Source organism: Scyliorhinus torazame, chromosome 1 (assembly GCF_047496885.1).
Source record: "Scyliorhinus torazame isolate Kashiwa2021f chromosome 1, sScyTor2.1, whole genome shotgun sequence".
Lineage (NCBI taxonomy): Eukaryota > Metazoa > Chordata > Chondrichthyes > Carcharhiniformes > Scyliorhinidae > Scyliorhinus > Scyliorhinus torazame.
The window spans coordinates 17262090-17286124 of NC_092707.1; the positions used below are offsets into that span (position 1 = coordinate 17262090).

The 24035-nt window shown below is 42.0% G+C and overlaps 1 protein-coding gene across 13 annotated transcripts in view; it reads left to right on the forward strand.

Annotated features, from left to right (window-relative positions):
- arvcfb (ARVCF delta catenin family member b) overlaps window positions 1-24035 on the forward strand; it is a 546449-nt gene that overhangs the window by 282300 nt on the left and 240114 nt on the right. Inside the window, exon 1 of one of the 13 annotated variants that reach the window (XM_072472333.1) lies at window positions 11636-11924. The exons of the other annotated variants lie outside the window; for them this stretch is intronic. The gene's annotated coding sequence lies outside the window, so the exon portion shown is untranslated. Of the gene's footprint in view, window positions 1-11635; window positions 11925-24035 lie in introns of those variants that run through there. 13 annotated transcript variants of the gene reach the window in all.

Below are 24035 nucleotides of genomic sequence, written 5' to 3' on the forward strand. Positions count from 1 at the left end.
CTATCCACAATGCTACCATGCTGCCATGTTAAGAGGAAGAAGGAGGCCTATGTGAAGATGAGGTGTGAAGTTTCAGTTGGGGCGATGGATAGTTACAAGGTAGCGAGGAAGGATCTAAAGAGAGAGCTAAGACGAGCAAGGAGGGGACATGAGAAGTATTTGGCAGGAAGGATCAAGGAAAACCCAAAAGCTTTCTATAGGTATGTCAGGAATAAGCGAATGACTAGGGAAAGAGTAGGACCAGTCAAGGACAGGGATGGGAAATTGTGTGTGGAGTCTGAAGAGATAGGCGAGATACTAAATGAATATTTTTCGTCAGTATTCACTCAGGAAAAAGATAATGTTGTGGAGGAGAATGCTGAGCCCCAGGCTAATAGAATAGATGGCATTGAGGTACGTAGGGAAGAGGTGTTGGCAATTCTGGACAGGCTGAAAATAGATAAGTCCCCGGGACCTGATGGGATTTGTCCTAGGATTCTCTGGGAGGCCAGGGAAGAGATTGCTGGACCTTTGGCTTTGATTTTTATGTCATCATTGGCTACAGGAATAGTGCCAGAGGACTGGAGGACAGCAAATGTGGTCCCTTTGTTCAAAAGGGGGAGCAGAGACAACCCCGGCAACTATAGGCCGGTGAGCCTCACGTCTGTAGTGGGTAAAGTCTTGGAGGGGATTATAAGAGACAAGATTTATAATTATCTAGATAGGAATAATATGATCAGGGATAGTCAGCATGGCTTTGTGAAGGGTAGGTCATGCCTCACAAACCTTATCGAGTTCTTTGAGAAGGTGACTGAATAGGTAGACGAGGGTAGAGCAGTTGATGTGGTGTATATGGATTTCAGCAAAGTGTTTGATAAGGTTCCCCACGGTAGGCTATTGCAGAAAATACGGAGGCTGGGGATTGAGGGTGATTTAGAGATGTGGATCAGAAATTGGCTAGCTGAAAGAAGACAGAGGGTGGTGGTTGATGGGAAATGTTCAGAATGGAGTACAGTCACAAGTGGAGTACCACAAGGATCTGTTCTGAGGCCGTTGCTGTTTGTCATTTTTATCAATGACCTAGAGGAAGGCGCAGAAGGGTGGGTGAGTAAATTTGCAGACAATACTAAAGTCGGTGTTGTCGATAGTGTGGAAGGATGTAGCAGGTTACAGAGGGATATAGATAAGCTGCAGAGCTGGGCTGAGAGGTGGCAAATGGAGTTTAATGTAGAGAAGTGTGAGGTGATTCACTTTGGAAGGAATAACAGGAATGCAGAATATTTGGCTAATGGTAAAGTTCTTGAAAGTGTGGATGAGCAGAGGGATCTAGGTGTCCATGTACATAGATCCCTGAAAGTTGCCACCCAGGTTGATAGGGTTGTGAAGAAGGCCTATGGAGTGTTGGCCTTTATTGGTAGAGGGATTGAGTTCCGGAGTCGGGAGGTCATGTTGCAGCTGTACAGAACTCTGGTACGGCCGCATTTGGAGTATTGCGTACAGTTCTGGTCACCGCATTATAGGAAGGACGTGGAGGCTTTGGAGCGGGTGCAGAGGAGATTTACCAGGATGTTGCCTGGTATGGAGGGAAAATCTTATGAGGAAAGGCTGATGGACTTGAGGTTGTTTTCGTTGGAGAGAAGAAGGTTAAGAGGAGACTTAATAGAGGCATACAAAATGATCAGGGGGTTGGATAGGGTGGACAGTGAGAGCCTTCTCCCGCGGATGGAAATGGCTGGCACGAGGGGCCATAGCCTTAAACTGAGGGGTAATAGATATAGGACAGAGGTCAGAGGTAGGTTCTTTACGCAAAGAGTAGTGAGGCCGTGGAATGCCCTATCTGCTACAGTAGTGAACTCGCCAACATTGAGGGCATTTAAAAGTTTATTGGATAAACATATGGATGATAATGGCATAGTGTAGGTTAGATGGCTTTTGTTTCGGTGCAACATCGTGGGCCGAAGGGCCTGTACTGCGCTGTATCGTTCTATGTTCTATGTTCAGCTCTGGGATTAACCTAGTGAATTTCCTCTGCGCACCCTCCAGCGTCAGTACGTCCTTTTCAGGTAAAGAGACCAAAACTGAACACAAATGACTTGGAAGGAAACCTAGCGGGTCTGATTAGCAAGTTTGCGGATGGTAAGATTGCAGGAGTTGTGGATGGTGATGAAGATTGTCAGAGAATGCAACAGGATATTGATGAGCTGCAAAATTGGGCAGAGAAATGGCAGATGGAATTTAACCGGACAAATGCATTTTGGTACATCCAATTCAGGTGGGAGCTATAAAATAAATGGCAGCACCATCAGGAGTATAGACACACAAAGATATGGGTGTGCAAGTCCACAAGAGAGGACCCCAAAAGTTGCAGCATAGTTGCAGGTGGAAATGGTGGTAAAGAAAGCATGTAGCATGCTTGCCTTCATAGGACGGGGTATTGAGTATAAAAGCTGGAACATTGTTACAATTATATAGAACATTGGTTCAGCCACATTTGGAATACTGTGTCCAATTCTGGTTACCACACTACCAGAAGGGAAGTGGAGGCTTTGGAGAGGGTACAGAAAAGGTTTACCAGGATGTTGCCTGGTATGGAGGGTATTAGCTATGAGGAGAGATTGAATAAACTGGGATTGTTCTCGCGAGAGACTGAGGACAAGGGTCAACCTGATAGAAATTTATAAAATTATTAGAGGTATAGATAGGGTGAACAGTTGGAGGCTTTTTCCCAGGGTGAAAATGACAATTACAAGGGGCCGCAAGTTCAAGGTGATGGGGGAAAGGTTCAGTAGAGATGTGCGGGGGAAGTTTTTTACACCGGGTGGTGGTGGCCTGGAATACACTGCCAAGTGAGGTAATTGAGGCAGATACGTTAGCGACCGTTAAGACCTATCTGAATAGGCACATGAACAGACTGGGTATAGAAGGATGCAGGTGGTTGGTACAGATAGGACATGTGATCGGTGCAGACTTGGAGGGCCGATGGGCCTATTCCTGTGCTGTATTGTTCTTTGTTCTTTATAACCACAAGTGCTACAAGACAATGACAAAAAGGAGTAAAACTACACAGACCGTATTTCACATAATCCACTCTGATTTTGCTAGAAGAGGATAATTGACGACGACACTGCTTCGCGCATGCAACTCGCGCACACCTGTAGGAAAAAAAGACAACAATAAATAATCAACAACTTAATCACAAGGGAATAACATCTGGGATTAGAGAAGAATTGAAAGATAATGACACCATCTTTGTTGCTCAAGAAGGCAGAGGTCAAGATGGGATCAGCGAACACTTGGGCAGCACAGTAGCACAGTGGTTAGCACTATGGCTTTGCAGTACCAGGATCCTGGGTTTCCTGCTTGGGTCACTGTCTGTGCGGAGTCTGCACATTCTCCCCGTGTCTGTGTGGGTTTCCTCCAGGGGCTCTGGTTTCCTCCCACAGTCCAAAGATGTGCAGGTTAGGTGGATTGGCCATGCTAAATTGCGCTTGGGTTAGATGGAGTTGCAGGATTACGGGAATAGGGTGGAGGTGTGGGCTTAAGTAGGGTGCTCTTTCCAAGATCTGGTGCAGACTCGAGGGCCAAATGGCCTCACTCTGCACTGTAAATTCTATGTCTAAAAACACTTCACGATATCTTTAGTTGACATTTTCTTGGAAATCAAGAGATGATGGTGAGGAATGAATTTGTCGGGAAAGGGTGCTAGGAAAACTGGTAAGACCGGAAGGCTGACCGAACTTCAGAATTCGATGGCCTGCATTGTAGGATCTTAAAAGTGGTGGTGGAACAGCTCATCCATTGGTTATAATCTTCCAAAATTCTGTCTATTCTGCGAAGGTTCAAGTGGATTGGCGAATGGCTAATTTAATACCTTTATTCTAACATCTACCCTCGCTAAAGTGCTAGAGTCTGTTATTTTGGAGTTTACAGTAGAATACTTGGATAATCACTTTGATCAGGCATAGCCAACATGGATTTAAAAGGGAAATTGCGTTTGATTTTTTTTTTTGACAAAGTAACACTCAAGGTGGATGAAGGAAACTGGTAGGTGTGGATACTCCGATTTCCAAAAGGCTTTTGATACAATGCCACATCTAAGGTTACTGTACAAGAAAAGAGCACATTGTGTAGGGGATAACATATTAGCACAGATGAAGGATTGGTTGGCTAACAGGAAGCTGAGCAAGGATAAAAAAGGTCAAGTTATAACTAATAGAGTGCCATAGGGATCACTGCGGTACTCAACTGTTCACAACGTATATCAATGACTTGGATTAAGGGGCCGAATGTACGGTCGCCAACTTTGCTGATGATATCAAGGTAGAGAAGAAAGTAAGTTGTCAAGAGTATGTAGCGAGTCTGCAAAGGGAAATAGATGGGTTAAGTGAGTGGACAGAAATCTGGCAGATGGAGTATAGCATGGGTAAATGTGAATGTGAACTTGTTCATTTTGGGAAGAATACTACTTAACTGAAGATTTCAGAACTCGTTACAGAGGGATCTAAGTGGCCTGGTGCATGAAGCAAAACGTTAGTATGCAGACGCAACAAGTGATTAGGAAGGCAAATGTTCATGTTTATTGCAAGAGGAATGGAACATAAAAGTAGGGGAGTTTTACTGCAGCTGGTACAGGTCCTTGGTGAGACCACATCGGGGTGGGGGGGGAGCTTGTGTTCAGTTTAGGTCTCTTTTTTAAAAATTTCTTCAGAAGCAGTTCAGAGAAGATTCACTGGACTCATTCCTGGAATGAAGGGAGTATTGCCTTGTGAAGAAAGATTGAACAGGTTAGGCCTATACCCATTGGAGTAGAATGAGAGATGATCTTATTAAAACATAAGATCCCAAAGAGACTTGATAAGATGGATAACTGGAGAATGTTCCCTTATGTGGAGAAGACTAAAACTGGGAGATTTAATTTAAAAACTGTCTCCCTTTTAGGACAGATTTAGGAAGAAACCATTTCTCCCATAGGGCTGTTTATGTGTGGAATCCTATTCATGGTCTTTAACTTATTCCAGGCAGAGCGAGACAGGTAAATGTATCTTTGTATTAAGCTTTTTGTTTTAGATTTCAGACCCCAGTTTCAGATTGAACAAATCACCTTCTGTTGCTCTATTAATAATGTTGGTGAACCATAAGCCTTCCCTTATATCGATCAAATGACCACGCAACCAGTTAGTTAGTTCAAAAGATGGTTTATTTACATATACAAGAGTTATCTCGACATGCAAACACAATATCTACTATGAGTTAAACTACACCCATCAGCTACAATGACCTATACTTAACTCCAGGGCGACCAGCACTGTGCAAATGGATAAGGCCTTTTATCTGGATTTCACTTGGCTGGTTCGAAGAAAGTGGCTCTGTGTCTGCTGGACTCAGCTGTCAGGTATCGATTGTTGGTCTTGAACTTGGCTGGCTGTTCCTGCTATGATTGGGTTGGCACAGGCCGGATCGAAAAGCGACAAAACACATGGCTGTGTCCTCTTTTATCCCTCTGGGATTTCGTGCTCTTTGGGGCAGTCCTTAACCTTGGACACAATAGTTCGACAGGGTTCTGATCACTGTCATCGATTTTGGCCAATAAAGGGGCGGGTGCCTTGGTGGCTGGGCAGGTCATTAGCGGTCATTGACCTTGGCAGTTGGGCTTTCTGAGTAAGGGGAGTGGCGCCGATCAGTCTGTGGCTGTACTGGTTGCTTGATTGGAGTTCTATTGTCCTGGGAAAATGGGCTATTAAAATGCAAACGAGCGGGGGTTTCGATCAGGCCTGGTTACCTGTGTTTTAGATGCACATAGGCTAGTCCTGGGTTGGCCATAATTCCCATGGTCCTTTCCTTTGCAGGTGGCCATCTTAGATGGCTACACTTCAAACTGAATGTAAAATTTTATTTAATTTAAAATTCCCCCATATTATGGTCACTCTTCACAATGAAATTAATTAGTCTTTTCTCATTGCACGAGCCCTTTCTCATTGCACATAAATCAGTGACCGTTGCTTCAGAGTGGGGCATGCTGATGTTGAAGGCAACAAATGCTTGTTTTGGCTGTTTGCAGTCTCTTGTATTTCACTCCCATGTAGTAGCACTTCAGCTGTGAACTTAGCTTCCGAATGTTAATTTTTGCTTTAGCTGGTGGGGTGTGTGGAAAGGCAATGTGAGACATCTGCCGAACCTCATGTAATCTGCAAAAGAGATATTTCCCTGCAGTAATCGATGTACCCTGGGTGGCTATTGGCTCCCCTCCTTACACAACCCTGGTTGTGATGAGCTAACTAATGTGCAAGACTTGCACCTCCGTGGCTCAGTACTGCTCTAAATGTCTTTCTAAAACTAACATTTTGTCGTGATTATAATTTTGGCCTGGAAGGCCAGCATTTCTATTTCTTGAACTCTCTTTGTAATTGGTGTCAGAACACAGACCATGCAGGTTCTTGGCTTCAATTGAACATCACTGTTGTAGCATAATTTATTTAACACTTCATAGTTCCTTGCCAAGTACTACATTAAATATGATTGGCTTGAGTTCAGTTTTAATACATCAATGATAATAGAATGCAGTCTAACTATGGACTAGTGAACATTATTTATAAAATCTGTACACAATATTTTTGGGTTGAGCTTTCTGAAAATAATCCAATCTCAAAATAGCTATAACAGCACTTTCAGAAGCCAAACGTGTGTTTTGCCGAGCACCTGTTCTGTACTGGAATTTTGTCTTTAGTCTCGCATTCATTGTTGTTTAAAATGAACTTCCTGTGTCTATGAACAACTATGTACAGACATATTGCTTTTGTGTGTACTTTGTATAACCATCATCAAGGAATTATGCATGGGTATCTTTATAAACGGAGGCAGTGATGCATAACTCAATGGCGAACATCAGGTTTTAAATATGACCACTCTGTCAATCGTTTAGAAGTTGAATTAGTTGCAACTTTTAACCGTTTTGGAAACATGTGGCTGCTTGCAACTTTATTGATTAAAAATGAGCTGGTATAATTTAACGTTGCAAAGGCTTAAATCCAAACAGTTGAATTTAAAGCGATTGCTTTCACAAAGTATGATAATTGAAATTTACTGCCAAAAATTCATTCTGCTGTGTTTCAAAATCCATATTTGTTCACAAACTTAATGGAAGAAAGAGCAAAGACTTGAGCTTCAGCAGTGACAACAACACTTACAAATATAATGAATTGGGTGTGGTTTTTCTGAGAGCATATATGGCAGCTATTATATACATAAAACTCCACAAAAACCCAAGTTGAATGGCCAGTTAATGTTTTTGGTGCTGATTTGAAAGGGTAAAGTTGGCCATTCGTTTTTAATAATACCATGGCATTTTTAACATCTCACCATGAGGCAAGGTCTTTATATGATGCATCACTCTGAAGGCAGGGCATGCTCTTGGGTATGTTATCTGCTTATGAAATGTTACCCTGACAGATTTGTTAAAAATTGCTTCTCCCTGAATTAATTCATGTTAAATCCACATTGCGTCACTTTGCTTAACCTGTAGTTTGAGTACGCACCCCCCTCCAAAAACCCAGGAGAGTTTGTGGGTTTGGAAGGTGCTGTCTAAGGAGCCTTGGTGACTTCCTGCAGCGCATCTTGTACATTGTACACACTGCTGCCACTGTGTTGGTGACTGAGAGAGTGCTTATGAATTGGGCGACTTTGTCCTGGATGGTGTCACGGTTCTTGTTTTGTTGGAGCTGCACTCATCCAGGCAAGTGGAGAATGTTCCATCACACGCCTGACTTTTGTGGTGTTGATGGCTTGGGGGAGTCAGGAGGGGAGTTACTTGCTGCAGGATCCCTAGCCTTTGAACCAATCTTGTAGCCACAGTTTTGAAATGGATAATTCATTTTCTGGTCGATGGTAACCCCCAGGGTGTTGACAGAGGAGCAGGCTATTTAGCACCATGCATCTGTTCCGCCCTTCTGCAAACTTATCCTTTAATAACTGGAATCTATCAATCTCTGATTTAAATTGCATACTTGGACTGCTATCAGTTGCCATTTGTGGAGGAGAATTCCAACCTACTGCCAGCCTTTGTGTAGAAGTGTTTCTAATTTCACTCTTTAAACATCTGCCTTTAATTTTTCAAGCATGCTGCCTAGTCAGAGGCTCCCCAAACAGCGGGAATAATTTCTCTCTCTACACCCTAATAACTTGCAAACGTGGATCAAGTAACCCCTTAACAGTTGAAATTCCAGGAATACAACCCTACTTGGTGGAATTTCTCCTTGTAATGTAACAGTAGACGTCCATCTATCATTCCAGTTAATCTATGTAGCAGTCCCTCAAAGACCAATTTATGGTGCCCAAAGCTCCCTTCAGTTTTCCAGGTGTGGACCAAACAGGCTTTGTGGAGCTGAAGCATGACTTCTCCCCACTTGTATCCTAGCCCTCCTATATGGGCCAGCATTTCATTATCCCAGCCTTGCCATCCAGCCGACTTTCTTGGCCTTCTCAAGGAGTTGACTGAGCCAAGAATTTGATTTCCTATTTTCTGGCAGACCTCTAATGACTTTGTGATTGGCCCCTGTACCTGTGTGTTAGGGTTGAAGGTGGTAATTGTAAACATAATAATAATAATTGCTTATTGTCACAAGTAGGCTTCAATTAAGTTACTGTGAAAAGCCCCTAGTCGCCACATTCCGATGCCTGTTCGGGGAGGCTGGTACGGGAATTGAACCCGCGCTGCTGGCATTGTCATTGTTCTGCATTACAAGCCAAAGCATGTCTTTTCCCCACACAGTATTCACAGAGATGCACTAAATTGTTGGAAAGTGACTAGGTTTTCCACACACTTCAGAAACTGCATGGAGAATGAACTACCCCTTGACACGCACTCGCTAGCACACCCACTAGCGTGCCTGCTAGCGCACCCGCTAACTCGCCCAGACACGACCAGATTGTGCGCATATCTGTCAAGAAAAGGGTTAACTAGAAATGTGAACATTGTGAAGTGGAATAACTTGGTATTAAGTCCTGGTCCCAGTGCTTTGAAGTGCTGTTTTAATAAATTAACTCTAGTTGGTGTCTGTCTTGATGTTACTGATGTGAAAACGGTCAGGATAGTGCTGTTTTGCAGAAACATTCCTGAGTTTTTAAACAAACACTGAATGAATTTGATCTTGGGTCTGTAAATAATTGACATAGCACTAGATGTGAGGAGACCACGACATTACCATAAATGGTCACTGCCAAATGTGAGAACTGTGTGTTATTGCCAGTAATAGCTTCTTGAAGTTGACAGGTCTGCTGTATTCCCCCTGATGAAGTAGTGGACATAAGGCGTGATCTGGGCTGAGTTTCTAAAGTAGTTCTTTGTTTAACACTTTTCATCTCATGTCGATAAGAAAAATTTCTGAGGGCACTTGAGGCATTTATATGTTTGCAAAGGGGAGGGGGAGAACCTTTAAAAACCGAGTCTGCTGCAAGTTGCGGTGTGAAAGAGATCATTGGTAATGAATGTTGGAATAAACACTTTTCAACATCAGTTGGATTGTTGAATGTTTACTTGTAGAGTAACTTTGGATTTGCTCAATTTGGAATGCTTAGAAACCAGGCAGGAAGCAACAGGAGCAGCAGTGAAAAGGCAAACCAGGTAGTTTCAAGAGCATGATTTGGGTGACTTAAGTTTTTTTTAAATATAAAAAGCTAACTAAAGGAAGGTAGTGTTTTGAAATACTGGCAATGAATGACTACTTTTGTTAGTTTCCTGCTCCTATTGGCCATATCTTGTCGAGAAGGGAACTAGTGTCTTATTGCAGTCAATAGGTGGAAGGACATGCAGAACAAAATGTTTACAAAGAAGAGAAATGTTGGATAGTCTTAGGTTTGAAAATTTCAAGACTTGTTGAAGAGAAAGATATTTGCCTCTGAAGAGAATAGCTTTAGCAAATGGAAGGGCTGTGGGTATTTAATTTGAGGTTAAAAAAATATGTTGGAGCATGTTGATGAAGGAATAGACATGACATCAGATGTAATGGGCGATCAGACATACTGGAGACAAATTATTTTATGCTTTTGAGAACTTAAAAACAAGATTTTCAATGCCCCTTTAATTGAGATGTGGCGTGAGTCACCAGTGTAGAAGTGCAGAGTTCCACAGGTGTCTTGACATAAGTCACCTGTCCAATGGCAAGTCTCAAACCAGGCATTGTGTACATACTCTGAGGTAGTTGTTCAGTTTCTAATGTGGATGTCAGAAGATAGTTGATGTAAAGAATGTTCTGATACTTCTGTTAAAATGAGACAGGATTAATTTTCTTGGTGAGGTGCACAAGAATCTATAATGTGTTTATCTTGGGTGCAAATGCTAATCAACATGTGGAGGAGGAATTGTTGACTCGCTCGAAACATCACATTTGGCATAATTGTGAAATGATCTTTCAGGCAAGTGCAATTTGGAATAAAATTGGTGCCGCAGCTTGCTATCTTGAGTTGCACATTAGTTTTAGCAGGACAGTCGTGTTAGGGGTTGGTGTACTAACATGCGTTCTTGAACTGTAGCATCAGAATACTCTGGTCTTTGGAGGAGAAGGTCAAACCTTGTCATTCACTCAGACACCCCATTTATTTGACCTAGTCATGGTGAGTTGGGAGGTTCTATATTCAAGGGGCTGAGAGTTTGACATTGACCTTGTACAAAGTTCACGTGTAAAGTTGCAGCAAAGATTATGTAGTAATTAAAAGCATTCCTATTTTCCTCTAACCTTCATGGAAGTGAATTGTCTTGTCAATCTCTATTGGTTCCTCTCTTATAAGAGTGGCTAAGCACCTGAGACATCTTGGATGTAACTTAATGAAGTCATTGTGTAGCTGTTGGCAAAGTCAATGTACAGCGCCGCTTTCTTGTTTAAAACAAGCCTTGTTTTGTACTGTTTTGCCCAGCTTACTTTTTCAATATAAAACTATTACGTCTGATCAGGGCACTTGCATTTCAAACAGAGCTGGTGAATATGTGGGTGAATTATCATTGAATTATCATTGAATGGATTTGAATGTTTGTACCATTTCTGTTCCTCAAAGTACTGCCTTGAGTTCCAAGTATTGTTCAGATAGAGGTAGGTTACTTCCTGGAGAACATGATGGTCTCTTTGTAATGGATATGTTTTTCATGTGGACTTTATCAAGATTTATCAAATCCCTGACTAATTGAAATTGTTACAATCTTTGGCAAGCTGTTGGGTGTCGCATTTGAAATGAAAAATGAAAATGAATGAAAATCACTTATTGTCACAAGTAGGCTTCAAATGAAGTTACTGTGAAAAGCCCCTAGTCGCCACATTCCAGCGCCTGTTCGGGGAGGCTGTTACGGGAATTGAACCGTGCTGCTGGCCTGCCTTGGTCTGCTTTAAAAGCCAGCGATTTAGCCCTGTGCTAAACAGCCCAATGTAGTGAACTTGTTGGAAAAATGCTGAAATCATTGTTTTATTTGAGTGGGAGGGAGAGACTCTAGATTTTAGGTAGTGCAGCTGTGGGTTTAATTCTGTGACTCAAACTTTAAAGACTACTTTTAACTTTGTCCTTGGTTTCTGTTAATTAGGGTGTGGTCAGATGTAGCTGTATAGAGTTTCCAGCTGCAACTGTCCATCTCTGCAAACTGCTTTTGTTTACTGCACATGCTCAGTAGTATGGGATGGGCACATTGTTGGAGGAAAATCAAGTTGTTGGACTTTGAAGCTAATTGCTGCCTTGTAGAGCCACGGAAATGAGTAATTGTGAGGATTGTGCACTGAGAGCCAGCAGTTCATTAGAAAGGGACATATAACAAATTCTCAACTGATGCACGGAGATGAGCATAGCTACGGACACTCAGCTGTGAGCTTAAAGTTAAATTATGGAATTGGAGCAATAAATGCCAGAAGACTGGAATTCTGAGCCCTGTGGCTGCAGTCAAGTTTTGGACAGGCTGACCATCAAGAGTGAAGGTGAGAGATTACACTTTGGGGCTGAAAGATGAACTGCAAAGTACAGATGTATGCTTGATGTGAAGTGAAAGAAATGTATTAGAAATGGAACTAATGCAGAAAAGCAACCAAATGCTTAAGCCTTCTATTGAAGTTTTTTTTCTGCGGGGAGGCATGGTAGCAGAAGAAATAGTTGGAAAAAAAAATTTCACAACCGAAAATTGCTGGAAGTGCTATACTGGGAACCTGAGCTCTTATTCTGACTTTACTTCGAAATGTCGTATTTTATTCTTGTTCAGCAAATAGTCTGCTGTGAGTGGATTTGAAATGAAAGTATCTAAATTCCGTTTATTCCTCAGTTCTGAACTTGTGAATGTACTATTGATAAGCTATGAAGCATAAATGGTGTGCAGGTATTTACCCCAGGTTGTCATGAATTAGTAGAAATAACTGTTGATATTAGGGGGGTGTATATCAGAGGAGACTCTCATCGGGTTTGTATAAACGTTCAAGTGTTAACTTGCTGTTTTTGCAGGCATAGAAAATGCAATTGAGTTTGTAATCTAATACTACCCAGCGCATGGACTGAAATTGAGCAGCTGGAAATATTAAACCAGAAAGTTTACGTCTCAAAAAACCGCACTAAATACCATCTCCACTGGGATTTAAAGTTGGAATTGATTTTGGGACATGAAAGTTAGCTGCTGATACTTTTCAAATGGCGTGTTCACTGTTAGGTGAATATTACCAAGAATGTATAGTGGAGTGGTGGTGGGAAGGTGGAGTGGGGAGCTGAAAAAAGATTAACTTGTAAATGCAAGTATTAAATTACAGTGAATATGAACCGTCATCTCTGGAGCCTGCAAAAGGATTCCACAGCTACTGAAATGTTTTTCTACTGTACTTGGTGTTGCAAAAATTGCTGATAGTAATGTTAAATTATCAATGTATCATTGAGTTTCAATGTCTGAAGTATCAATGTGCATTGTAGATAGTGTTTTCTTACTGTATTATAGAGCTTTTTGCTGTTGAGTTGAATGTTTAGCTTGCAAGAGATTTCTCAAATTGGAAATTTTTACATTAAGCCAGTTTCAATATTTTTTAATAAGCGCTTGTCAGGGTGATTTGTTTTCTAAACTTGCTGTACTCTCAGCAATTCATTATATTTTAAGCTGGTGATGTTCACAGTACTGAACAAAGCATTAGCTAAGAGGAGCGGTTGAATAAACTCGGTTTGTTCTCACTGGAACGACGGAGGTTGAGGGGTGACCTGATAGAGGTCTACAAAATTGAGTGGCATGGACAGAGTTGATAGTCAGAGGCTTTTTCTCAGGGTAGAGGGGTCAATTACTAAGGAGCATAGGTTTAAGGTGCGAGGGGCAAGATTTAGAGGAGATGTACGAGGCAAGTTTTTTATACAGAGGGTAGTGGGTACCTGGAACTCTCTGCCGGAAGAGGTGGTGGAAGCAGGGACGATAGTGACATTTCAGGGCACCTTGACAAATACATGAATAGGATGGGAATAGAGGGATACGGGCCCAGGAAATGTAGAAGTTTAGACGGGCAGCATGGTCGGTGCAGACTTGGAGGGCCAAAGGGCCTGTTCCTGTGCTGTACTTTTCTTTGTTCTTTGTTCAAAGATTGATTGGTAGTTGGGGGAATAGAGACCTAGCCTGCACTAAACTGAAATATTGTCACAAGGAGAAGCAATGAGAAATGGATATCCAAGGCTAATGGCTCAAATGTTTTAGCAGTGCCTGGTTCAGTTCAGAAGCTGATGTCACCTGCCCATTTATTGCTGATTTCTACAAACTTGATTCAAACAGATTTTACGCTCAGCTGCATTTGACTTAGCCAGTGGGCTAAATGGTGATGTGTACAGTAACTCTCGAGGGCTCTTCGAGGCTGTTGAATGCGTGTTCTCACTTTCTGGCTGAATATTGTCTTGCAAATTGGTAAATAATTTGTAGAGTAATCAACACACTGAAAGCAAGTATCAAATAATTGCTGAAAATTGGGATTTGAACTGATTTCCTCTGGCTATGCCCAATGAATGATCGTCTTGAAAAATAACATGGAGAGTTTTCAAACACCTCTGTAGAGGTCAGTTTTTGCACAGGTCAACAGATTGGGTAATTTCCCTTGCATAACTTGTGGTGGAATATTGGTGCTCTCTCAGTTGAACAGAATGGGTATGTCCTTTGGCTGCTTTTTTACATGTCTCTTCTGCAATAATGATTAAATGCTGTTATTTCGAATTGGCTGCATCACTGTTTAGTTTACAAAGTACTACTGCATAGTCCTGCTGCTGCAGCAAATAGTTTATCGACCGAGATAAATCTTAGATGCACATAACATTCTAAAGGTTTAACTACCCACTTTGGGAGTTAAATTCTTGGGTACCTAAGTGGTTTTGAGGATTTTAACGTCCCGAGAATTCTTCACGAATAAGCATTCTGTTTGAAATTATGCCATTGAGGAAATTAACTTAACATTTGCAGACTTGTATTTATCTCTTAGCTGTAATTCTGCATTTGAGGTGAGATTATTTAGAACCAACTATAAAGCCTAATAATGGCATGAGACTATTTGGATGAAATATAGATACAACTACAGTAGAGCTGCAGTACTGGCATCTACCCAGCAATGAAGAAAATTGCCCAGGTATATTCTGTATGTAGGTCAGCACAGTGGTTAGCATTGCTGCCTCACGGCACCGAGGTCCCAGGTTCGATCCTGGCTCTGGGTCACTGGCCGTGTGGAGTTTGCACATTCTCCCCGTGTTTGCGTGGGTTTCGACCCCACAGCCCAAGTATGTGCAGGGTAGGTGGATTGGTCAGACTAAAATTGCCCCTTAATTGGAAAATATTAATTGGGTACTCTAAATTTATTTTTTTAAATGTACATCCTGTATGCAGGCAGGACAAATCGAGCCCGACCAATCACTCTTCATTAACATACTTTTGATAATCAGTAAAGTGATGGAAGGGTCATCCAATGGTATCATCAATTGACACTCCTTAGCAATAACCTGTTCAGTTTAGGTTCTGCCAGGGCCACTCGGCTCCTGACCTCATTACAGCCTTGGTTCAAACATAGACAAAAGACCTTTATTCCAGTGGTGAGGTGAGATTAACTGTCCTTGACATCAAAGCTGCATTTGACAGTGTGGCATCATGAAGCCCTCAAAACTGGAGTCAAAGGGAATCGGGGAAAACTCTCCTGGTTTGAAGTCTTATCTCGCACAAAGATTGTCATTGTTGGAGGTCAGTCATCTCAGCTCCAGGACATCACTGCAGGAGTTCCTCAGGGTAGTGACTTGGGCCCAACCACCTTCAGCTGCTTCATTAATGACTTTCCTTCCATCAAAAGGTCAGAAATGTGGATGTTTGCTGATAATTGCACAATGTTCCGCACCATTCATGACTACTCAGATACTGAAGCAGTCTATGTCCAAATGCAGCAAGATCTGGGTGATATCCAGGCTGGACTGACAAGTGGCAAGTAACATTCATGCCACACAAGGGCCAGGCAGTGACCGTCCCTAATAAGAGAATTAAACCATCACCCCATATCATTCAAAGGCATCCCCCACTATCAAATTAATTGACTAGGAACTGAACTAGACTAGTCATATAAATACTGTGGCTACAAGAGCAGGTCAGAGGCTAGAAATCCTGCAATGAGTAACACGTCTCCTGACTCCACAAAGCCTGCCCACAATCTACAAGGCAAAAGTCAGCAGTGTGATGGAATACTCTCCACTTGCCTGGGTGAGTGCAGTTCCAACAACAGCACAAGAAATGCCACGCCATCAGGACAAAGCAGCTGCTTGATTGACACCCCTTCCACAAACGTTCAATCCCTCCACCACTGGAAGTTTCCCTCCAAGCTACACAAGATCCTGACTTGGAACTGTAATCCTGTTCCTTTGCTGTCACTGGATCAAATTCCTGGAACACCCTCCTTACTGTGGGTGTACCTACACCAGGACTGCAGCGGTTGAAGGAGGGAACTCACCACCACTTTCCTGAGGGAAATTAGGGTAATAAATGCTGGCCTAGCCAGTGAAGCCCACATTCATTGAATGAATAAAAAATTAATCAAGTCAAATTAATTCCAAAGAACTGCTGATTTTAAACAGTCCTTGAAGCCAGGAACTGTTTTGAGAATGTTTTAAACACAATTTTTAAAATGACCTTTTAATGACTTTCCATGTGACAAATTATGAAATACTTTTAAGCTGCTCCTGAATTCACTTTTTATTTCCTGGTGCTCTGGAGGAAAATGGTTAAGAGACAAAGGAATGTTTTTGTTATATTAAATATGCGGTTGCTTTAAAAGATGCTATCCTCAGAATTATATTGAAAAATAGCAGTATTTGTTGCCATCCTCTTAACTTGTCATCAAGCAGTAAACCCTAAGGAGTTGTATTTCTCTTTTTTTTTAAACTTGCATCCGTGTGCACATCCTGTCCGTTGTTTCTTACAAATTTCAATTTCCATTTTCATGTGATAAAAATGCTATGTAAAACTGTCACACTGTAATTAGTTTGCTGCCATTGGAGTTGATGCACTGGCAGATAGTTATTATTATAAGATGACATTTGCATAGGCAGTTGTTTTACCATTATAAATGTGGACATTGGAATTTATATTGATACAAAAATTAACCACTTTAAAATCGAGACCGAGTTCTGTCAGCGTGCCCTCCTAATTATCCTCCAGCCGTAACCCTATTTCAGCTGAAGTTGACATGATTATGACTCCCAGTGTGCAACACCTCGCAACAAAGACTGTCTGGTACTTGACCATTTTTGTAACACCGTTTATCATTACAAATTTCTGTACTCATATTTTTGTTAGTATACATAAATTCACCATTCTGTGCAGTCAGACCATTTGAACATAGAATATACAGTGCAGAAGGAGGCCATTCGCCCCATCGAGTCTGCACCGACCCACTTAAGTCCTCACTTCCACCCTATCCCCGTAATCCAGTAACCCCTCCGAACCTTTTTGGACACTAAGGGCAATTTAGCATGGTCAATCCACCTAACCTGAACGTCTTTAGACTGTGGAAGGAAACTGCCGACGCAGACACTGGGAGAACGTGCAGACTCCGCATAGACTGTGACCCAGCGAGGAATCGAACCTGGGACCCTGGCGCTGTGAAGCCGCAGTGCTCTCCACTTGTGCTACCGTGCTGCCCAAACCTAGCTGCTGAGTTAGAACATAGACCATACAGTGCAGAAGGAGGCCATTCAGCCCATCGTGTCTGCACCGACCCACTTAAGCCCTCACTTCCACCCTATCACCATAACCCAGTAACCCCTTCTAACCTTTTTTGGTCACTAAGGGCAATTTATCATGGGCAATCCACCTAACTTGCACATCTTTGGACTGTGGGAGGAAACCGGAGCACCCGGAGGAAACCCACGCAGACACGGGGAGAACGTGCAGACTCCGCACAGACAGTGACCCAGCTGGGAATTGAACCTGGGACCCTGGAGCTGTGAAGCCGCAGTGCTACCGTGCTGCCCTTGTAAAATATTTTCCTCCTAACTAAAATGTACAATCCAAATACAGGTTTTCAAAAATTAGATTAAGAAAAAACACACTCCTCTCCAGCAATTAATCCATCAAATTATTGAGGTATTTTATTGTCTATGCTAAAATGTTCACTATAGCACTGTGACTTCGCCAAAAAGCCTGGGCTTGGAGCTAATATTTTCCATACCGGGAATGTGTTGAGTTTGACTCATACAGTCAAAGCATGTCCATATGTATTGTGTGTCTTCATAGGTGCTTCTTTATTGAAATTGAAAATAATTTTTACAAGGCCAAATTTCAAATTGAGGTTTTGTTTAGAAGCCCTGTATCAATTCAGCTTTCGTGTTTTATGAACCTGGAATCAAAGGGGGCCATTCAGCTGTGATGTCCATGATAGTTCTGCGAAAGAGCAACTTGATCTGCCCCACACCCTTGCCCTTAGCCCTGCAGCTTTTTTCTTCTTGCAGTGCTTATTCAATTCCCTTTTGAAAGCCATGATGAAATCTGCCCACAACCCATGTTATGCTGTGCATTTCCAACAGGTATCCCCGCCACGCCAGGGGGGAGAAGTAGTTATTTTTGCTCCTGCAATTTTAAGCACCTCTTCATTTGTTTTATAGTCTGCATATGGAATTTTAAGCATGCATTTTAGCATCATAGGTCTCTACTTTCTGATTTTTCTGTTTAAATAAACCTTTCCTTGAAATCTCCCCCATCTGGTTTAGCACACTGGGCTAAATTGCTGGCTTTTAAAGCAGACCCAGGCAGGCCAGCAGCACGGTTCCGTACCAGCCTCCCCGAACAGGTGCCGGAATGTGGCCACTAGGGGCTTTTCACAATAACTTCATTGAAGCCTACTTGTGACAATAAGCGATTTTCATTTCATTAATGTCCTTTTAGCCAGCCAGAGACTCCCATATCCGATGAAAGAGCACAGTTCCGCAGCTGACCAGCGAGACCCCCTTCACGGTCATTTAAATTCCACTGGGTTAACTATGTTTCTCTGCACAGATGTTGCCTCGAGCATTTTCTGTTTAAGAAAATCCATGCTCTGATAACCTCTTGTGCAAGCACACTTGGCCAACTTTACTCCCTAATTACAAGGCAGTGTATGTTAATACCAACCAGAAAACCCACAACATGTTATTAATCAGTAGCGAAGTTGTTTGTAGATATGGCAAGTATTCCAGATATTACCTTGTTGGCAGATCAATTACTTTAGTCAGCTACTGGTCTGTGCAATGAGTGCACTCTACAGTCCACTTGTACACAAGCCAATGCAAAGTTTAGAAACTAAGAAAAGTTGTAAGAAATAATTATGGAAATTACATTCAGGCAAAGTAAGAACTTTATCCGTCTTTTCAAATGGCATTGAGAAATTGCTCAGGATTTTGCTGTTCTCAATTTGTCACCTGAAGGCTGAGATTCAATTTGCAGTCTTGATACTCCTTCTGGTCCACAGCATGTACGGTTACATGGGCTAAAATATAATCAAATAATTCAATCCATAGTTAACATTTTTTCTGGCAGAGAAACATGTGAACAAAACTTTGCATGGTTGAAATATTATTTAGCAGCAGAAATCAGCCAGAAAAATTGAAATTCAAGCACAAAAGGCTGGTATTGGCCTTTGGTAAAATTGAAAACCTTCCATTTCAGAAAATGTAGCCTTCAATGTGGTCCAAGATACAACCTACTATTCTCCTCCACCTTATCATCTTGTGTTCGCATTGTGCTTGTGTCTTCAATAATGTTCGATACCTGCGGATCGAGGGAGCTGATGCTCATGGTGACGTGCAATTGGGCCAACAACTGGCATGATAACCTACACTGCTCACAAGATTGGTTATTTCAAGGCTGTTCCTTTAGCATCATAGGCGCATAATAAAGATATTTCTCTACATTTCACTATTCTCCACAGGGCGTCACGGTGGCACAGTGATTAACACTGCTGCCTCACAGCATTAGGGACCTGGGTTAGATTCTGACCTTGGATGGTTATCTGTGTGAGTTTGTTCATTCTCCCCGTGCTTGCGTGGGTTTTCTCCGGAAGCTACGATTTCCCCCTCTCAGTCCAAAGATGTGCAGGTTAGGTGGATTAGCCACGTTAAATGGCTGCTTGGTGCCCAACAGTTTGGGAGATAGGACCGGGGGGGATGCCTAGATAGGGTGCTGTTTCAGAGGGTCGGTGCAGGCTTGGTGGGCAGAATGGATTTCTGCACTGTAGGGTTCTATGATTGTTGTTTCACAAGACAATACAAAAGGTTGCTGTGTGTTTTGAGGAAGAATTATATATAAAGCATCACCATTTGTTACACTGAGCACCTTTGCTGGTAATTGCAAGCATTCACTTTCATTTTATAATCTTTATTGTCACAAGTAGGCTTACATTAACACTGCAATGAAGTTACTCCGAAAAGTCCCTATTCGCCATGTTCCAGCACCTGTTTGGGTACACTGAGAATTCAGACAAATTACCTAACAGCACATCTTTCGTGTGGGAGAAAACTGGAGCTCCCGGTTTAGACGACTATTGGCAATTTCATCGTTGAAATGACGAGAAGAAGGAACTAACAGTTTCACGACCTCTGTACAATCACTGTTGTAATCTTGGAAAACAGAGCAGCGAATTTGCACAGCAGAATCTCAAACAACAGACATAAATGTCCATATTTGAAGTGAGGTTGATCAAGGGATAAATGCTGATCCCACTCGTCAAGTAGTATCACTGAGCTAAGGCTATGATTAGTATTTGGTTGCCTGTTCTCTCACTCTGCAGTTTGATCACCTTTCTTAGCATAAAATCAGAAGTGTGCCATTCAACCCTTTGAACCTCATCATTCAATTAGATGATGGCTTATGTGTACCTCAATCCTTTGACACACATTTGAACAATGTCCCTTAATAGATTTGCGAAACAAAATTCTACCTACTTTAGGTTGATCCAGTGTCTGCAGCCTTTGGGGGTTTTAAGTTCCAGATTTCCACTATTCCTTGTTCCTGCATTGTGGAATTCATCCAATACTTCCAAAAAAGGAAACTCTTCCTTATACCCACAGTGTACTAGATCTGTACTCCATTTCAAATGAAAGATTGACCTCGTAATTTTCCACAAACCTGAAGATTGACCAGTTGCATTTTTGTCAATCTCTTAATTTGCTGGGTTGTAACACTTTACGTGCAAACCATCCTTTAATACTTTACCCAACTGACACATTCTTCAGATATGAGCCAAGGTGGTGGGAATCAGTTAGCTGTTTGATACGCAACCTGATCAAACCTGGCACACGCGCGCATTTACAACAAGGAGTGATGGATTATCATCAGACCTGGAAACATTGGCTAATGTTCCACTGAATAATCTGCTGTGCTTAGACCAATTAAAGTGTCTTATTGCTGCCCCAGCTCAAAACAGCTAACCTATTCCTAGATTTAACCTGGAATTTTATTTTCCTGTGTTCTCAGTTATTCAGCACCTTAATCCAGTGCGAGGGCTATTTTTGTACATGAAGAAAAATGAACTTGAGGATAAAAAATGCTCAGAATTATTAATATTTTTGTTTCAACATTGAAACTTGGTACGTATTGCCGATTACAAGGAATTGTTATGCTTGGCCACGTGAGGAAACTGAATTAATTAGATTGTCATCAATCAAGGATGCTACAATGATCTTGTCATTTTTACTTGAGTTATAAATTTGGTCCCTCATAGACACAGTAATAAATTGCTTGTTCTTTAACAGTTTTGTTTCTTGTTAAAATATTGTTCAGGAGAATATATATTTGAGAATATAAATTTGCTTTGGAGAAAATATTTATACTATCCTTATCCTACGTGGAGCTCAGATTTCACTGGTGAATAGAAATTGTGTGACTAGAAAATATATTTGTGTGTCGAGAGATGGCCATTTAGCCAAACAAGGCTGCTCTGTTCACAAGCAAATTTAAATCTGCAATGTCTTTGAAATTTATTTTTCCTCTAATGTGGGAATCTTGTACATAGCTGTTTCTAGATTACCCTAATAATAAAGCAAAATGTTTGTCGATTTTCATTTTTCAACCACTCCTGTGGGCAATACCCTGACTGCAACTATCACTTCTTCTGCAGTTTGCTTCGTCCTTATCCCCTTAACCTTCAACTGACACATTTGTCAGTGATTCTCAACAGTGCTTACTGCTTTTGTGAGACTGTTCTACCCAACTTAGCTGAGCTATCCAGAATTAAAACTTAGCTCACTTTCTTCCCCATCACTTCATCCAAAATGTTCTCAAACTTGGGCCTCTACTGTTGATGTAAATGTTGATTACAATTTTCTGCTGAAAATCAGTACAGTTTACTAATTTTAAACCATTGCTGTTTCCTTTTTGATATTGAGACATATGAATTTGCAGCCTAGAAGACTGACTCAATCCACTCGCCTCTTCTTTTCCTATAACCCTGTGTAATATTATATAATTGTTCCACAGTTCCTTGACGAGCTATTAGCACTCATGTTTTTCAACTTTATTTTCATTCATTCCTACACTTCACCTAATGTACCATAAATTATTTCAGCATGTAGACTGTGGGACAACTGTTCTATAGATTCAGATATTTTATTGAATTTCTTTTTAGATCCGTCGTTGCTTCTTTCAATTCTTTCTCCACACGCATTTTGCTGTCATCTTCAAACCTGGCCACTTCAGATCTTGCTGTAATATAATTGAGCAGCCGGGATCCACAGTGCAAGCCCTGAGGTTCGAGTCTTGGTGCAGTCTCCTTAAAAGATACAGTTGATTTATTTGTTTCTGCCAATTTTTTCCATTTGTTCCCGGCAAGTGAATTTCGCTGGCAATGTGCTGATAAACTGTCGTCTTACGGCTATAGTCCATGTGGTTATAGGTAAGAAGTTGCATAATTGTGGCCCAGTGACAGCGAAGCAATGGCAAGTCGGGTATGTGTGTGGCAGGGAGAGAGGATGTTGCTCTCATGCATGTACTTATCCTTCCTGGTGGTAGAGGTTGTGGGTTTGAAAGGTGTTGATGAAGGCTGCTCAGCAGATTTCTGCAGTGTTGGTTGTAGGTTATACATGTTCCCATTGTGCATCGGTGGTGGATGGGGTGTTAAATAAGCAGGCTGCTTTTTCCTGCACGTTGTCAAGCTGCTTGCATGTTGGAGCTGTACTCGTCCAAGAAAATGTTATATCCTACTTCTAACTTTCACCTCCATGGATAGTGGACAGAACTTAGTGGACAGGAGAGCCAGGAAGCGAGTTGCTTGCCCCACAATTCACAGCCTCTGACCTGTCGGCAACCTCCAAGATGTTAGTGGGGGGATTACATTATGGTAATGCCATTGAATGTCAAGGAGATATGGTTATTTCTCTTTCATCCAAGATGTCCATTGTCTGGCACTTGTGTGGCACAAATGCTACTTGTCACATTTCAACCCAAGCCTGAATTTGTACCTATGTCTTGCTACATGCAGGCATGGACTGCTTCAGTATCTGATGGTACTGAACACCGCATGACAAAGCTGCTGAAGCTAGTTTAGCCGAGGGCACTATCCTGAGGAACTCCTACGGGGATGTCCCAGCACAAAGATAATTGACCTCCGACAACCACAACCACCTTGCTTTGTGCAAGGTACGACTCCAACCAGTGGAGAGTTTTCCAATTGGTTCTTAACGATTTTCTAGGGCTCCTTGATGCCACACGGAATAATGCCTTGATAATAAGGGTGTTACCCCGCCCCTAATTTCTTGTTAAGCTCTTTTGTCCATGTTTAGACCAATGCTGTAATGAAGTCTGCAGTTGAGTGAGATGGTGGAACCAAAACTGAGCATCAGTGAGCAGGTTATTGATGAGTCAGTTCTGATTATTGACCTGACATTTAAACTTATCACTTCACAGATGCTGCCTAACCTGAATCATGGTGCAGAAGAAGGCCATTCGGCCCATCGAGTCTGCACCGGCTCCTGGAAAGAGCACCCTACCCAAGCCTACACCTCCACCCTATCTCTGTAATCCAGTAACCCCACCCACCCTTTTGGACTCTCAAGGGCAATTTGCATAGCCAATCCACCTAATCTGCACATCTTTGGATCAGCAGGAGGTTTCCTTGTTCACGTTGCTTGACCATTTTCAAGTTTTACTTTGAAATTTTGGGAGGAAACCGGAGCACTCGGAGGAAACCCACACAGACATGAGGAGAACATGCAGACTCCGCACAGACAGTGACCCAAGCCAGGAATCGAACCTGGGACCCTGGAGCTGTGAAGAAACTGTGCTAACCACTGTGCTACCGTGCCACCCGATGCTGAGCGCTTCCAGCATTTTGTGCATATTGCTGGGTAAATGCTGCTTTATAGCACTGTCACAAATGCCATTATTCACTTGCTGATGGTTGAGCGGACTGATCAAGTAGTAATTGGCTGGATTAGATTTGTTTTGCTTTTTTTTTAGACTGCACTTATTTGGAGAATTTTCCACATTGTTGGGAAATGCATTTGTTGCAATTGTACTGGAACAGTTTGGCTCGGGCATGGTTCTGGAGCATCAGTCTTCAGTAAGGGTTTACTCCCCTAGCTTAATGGTATGG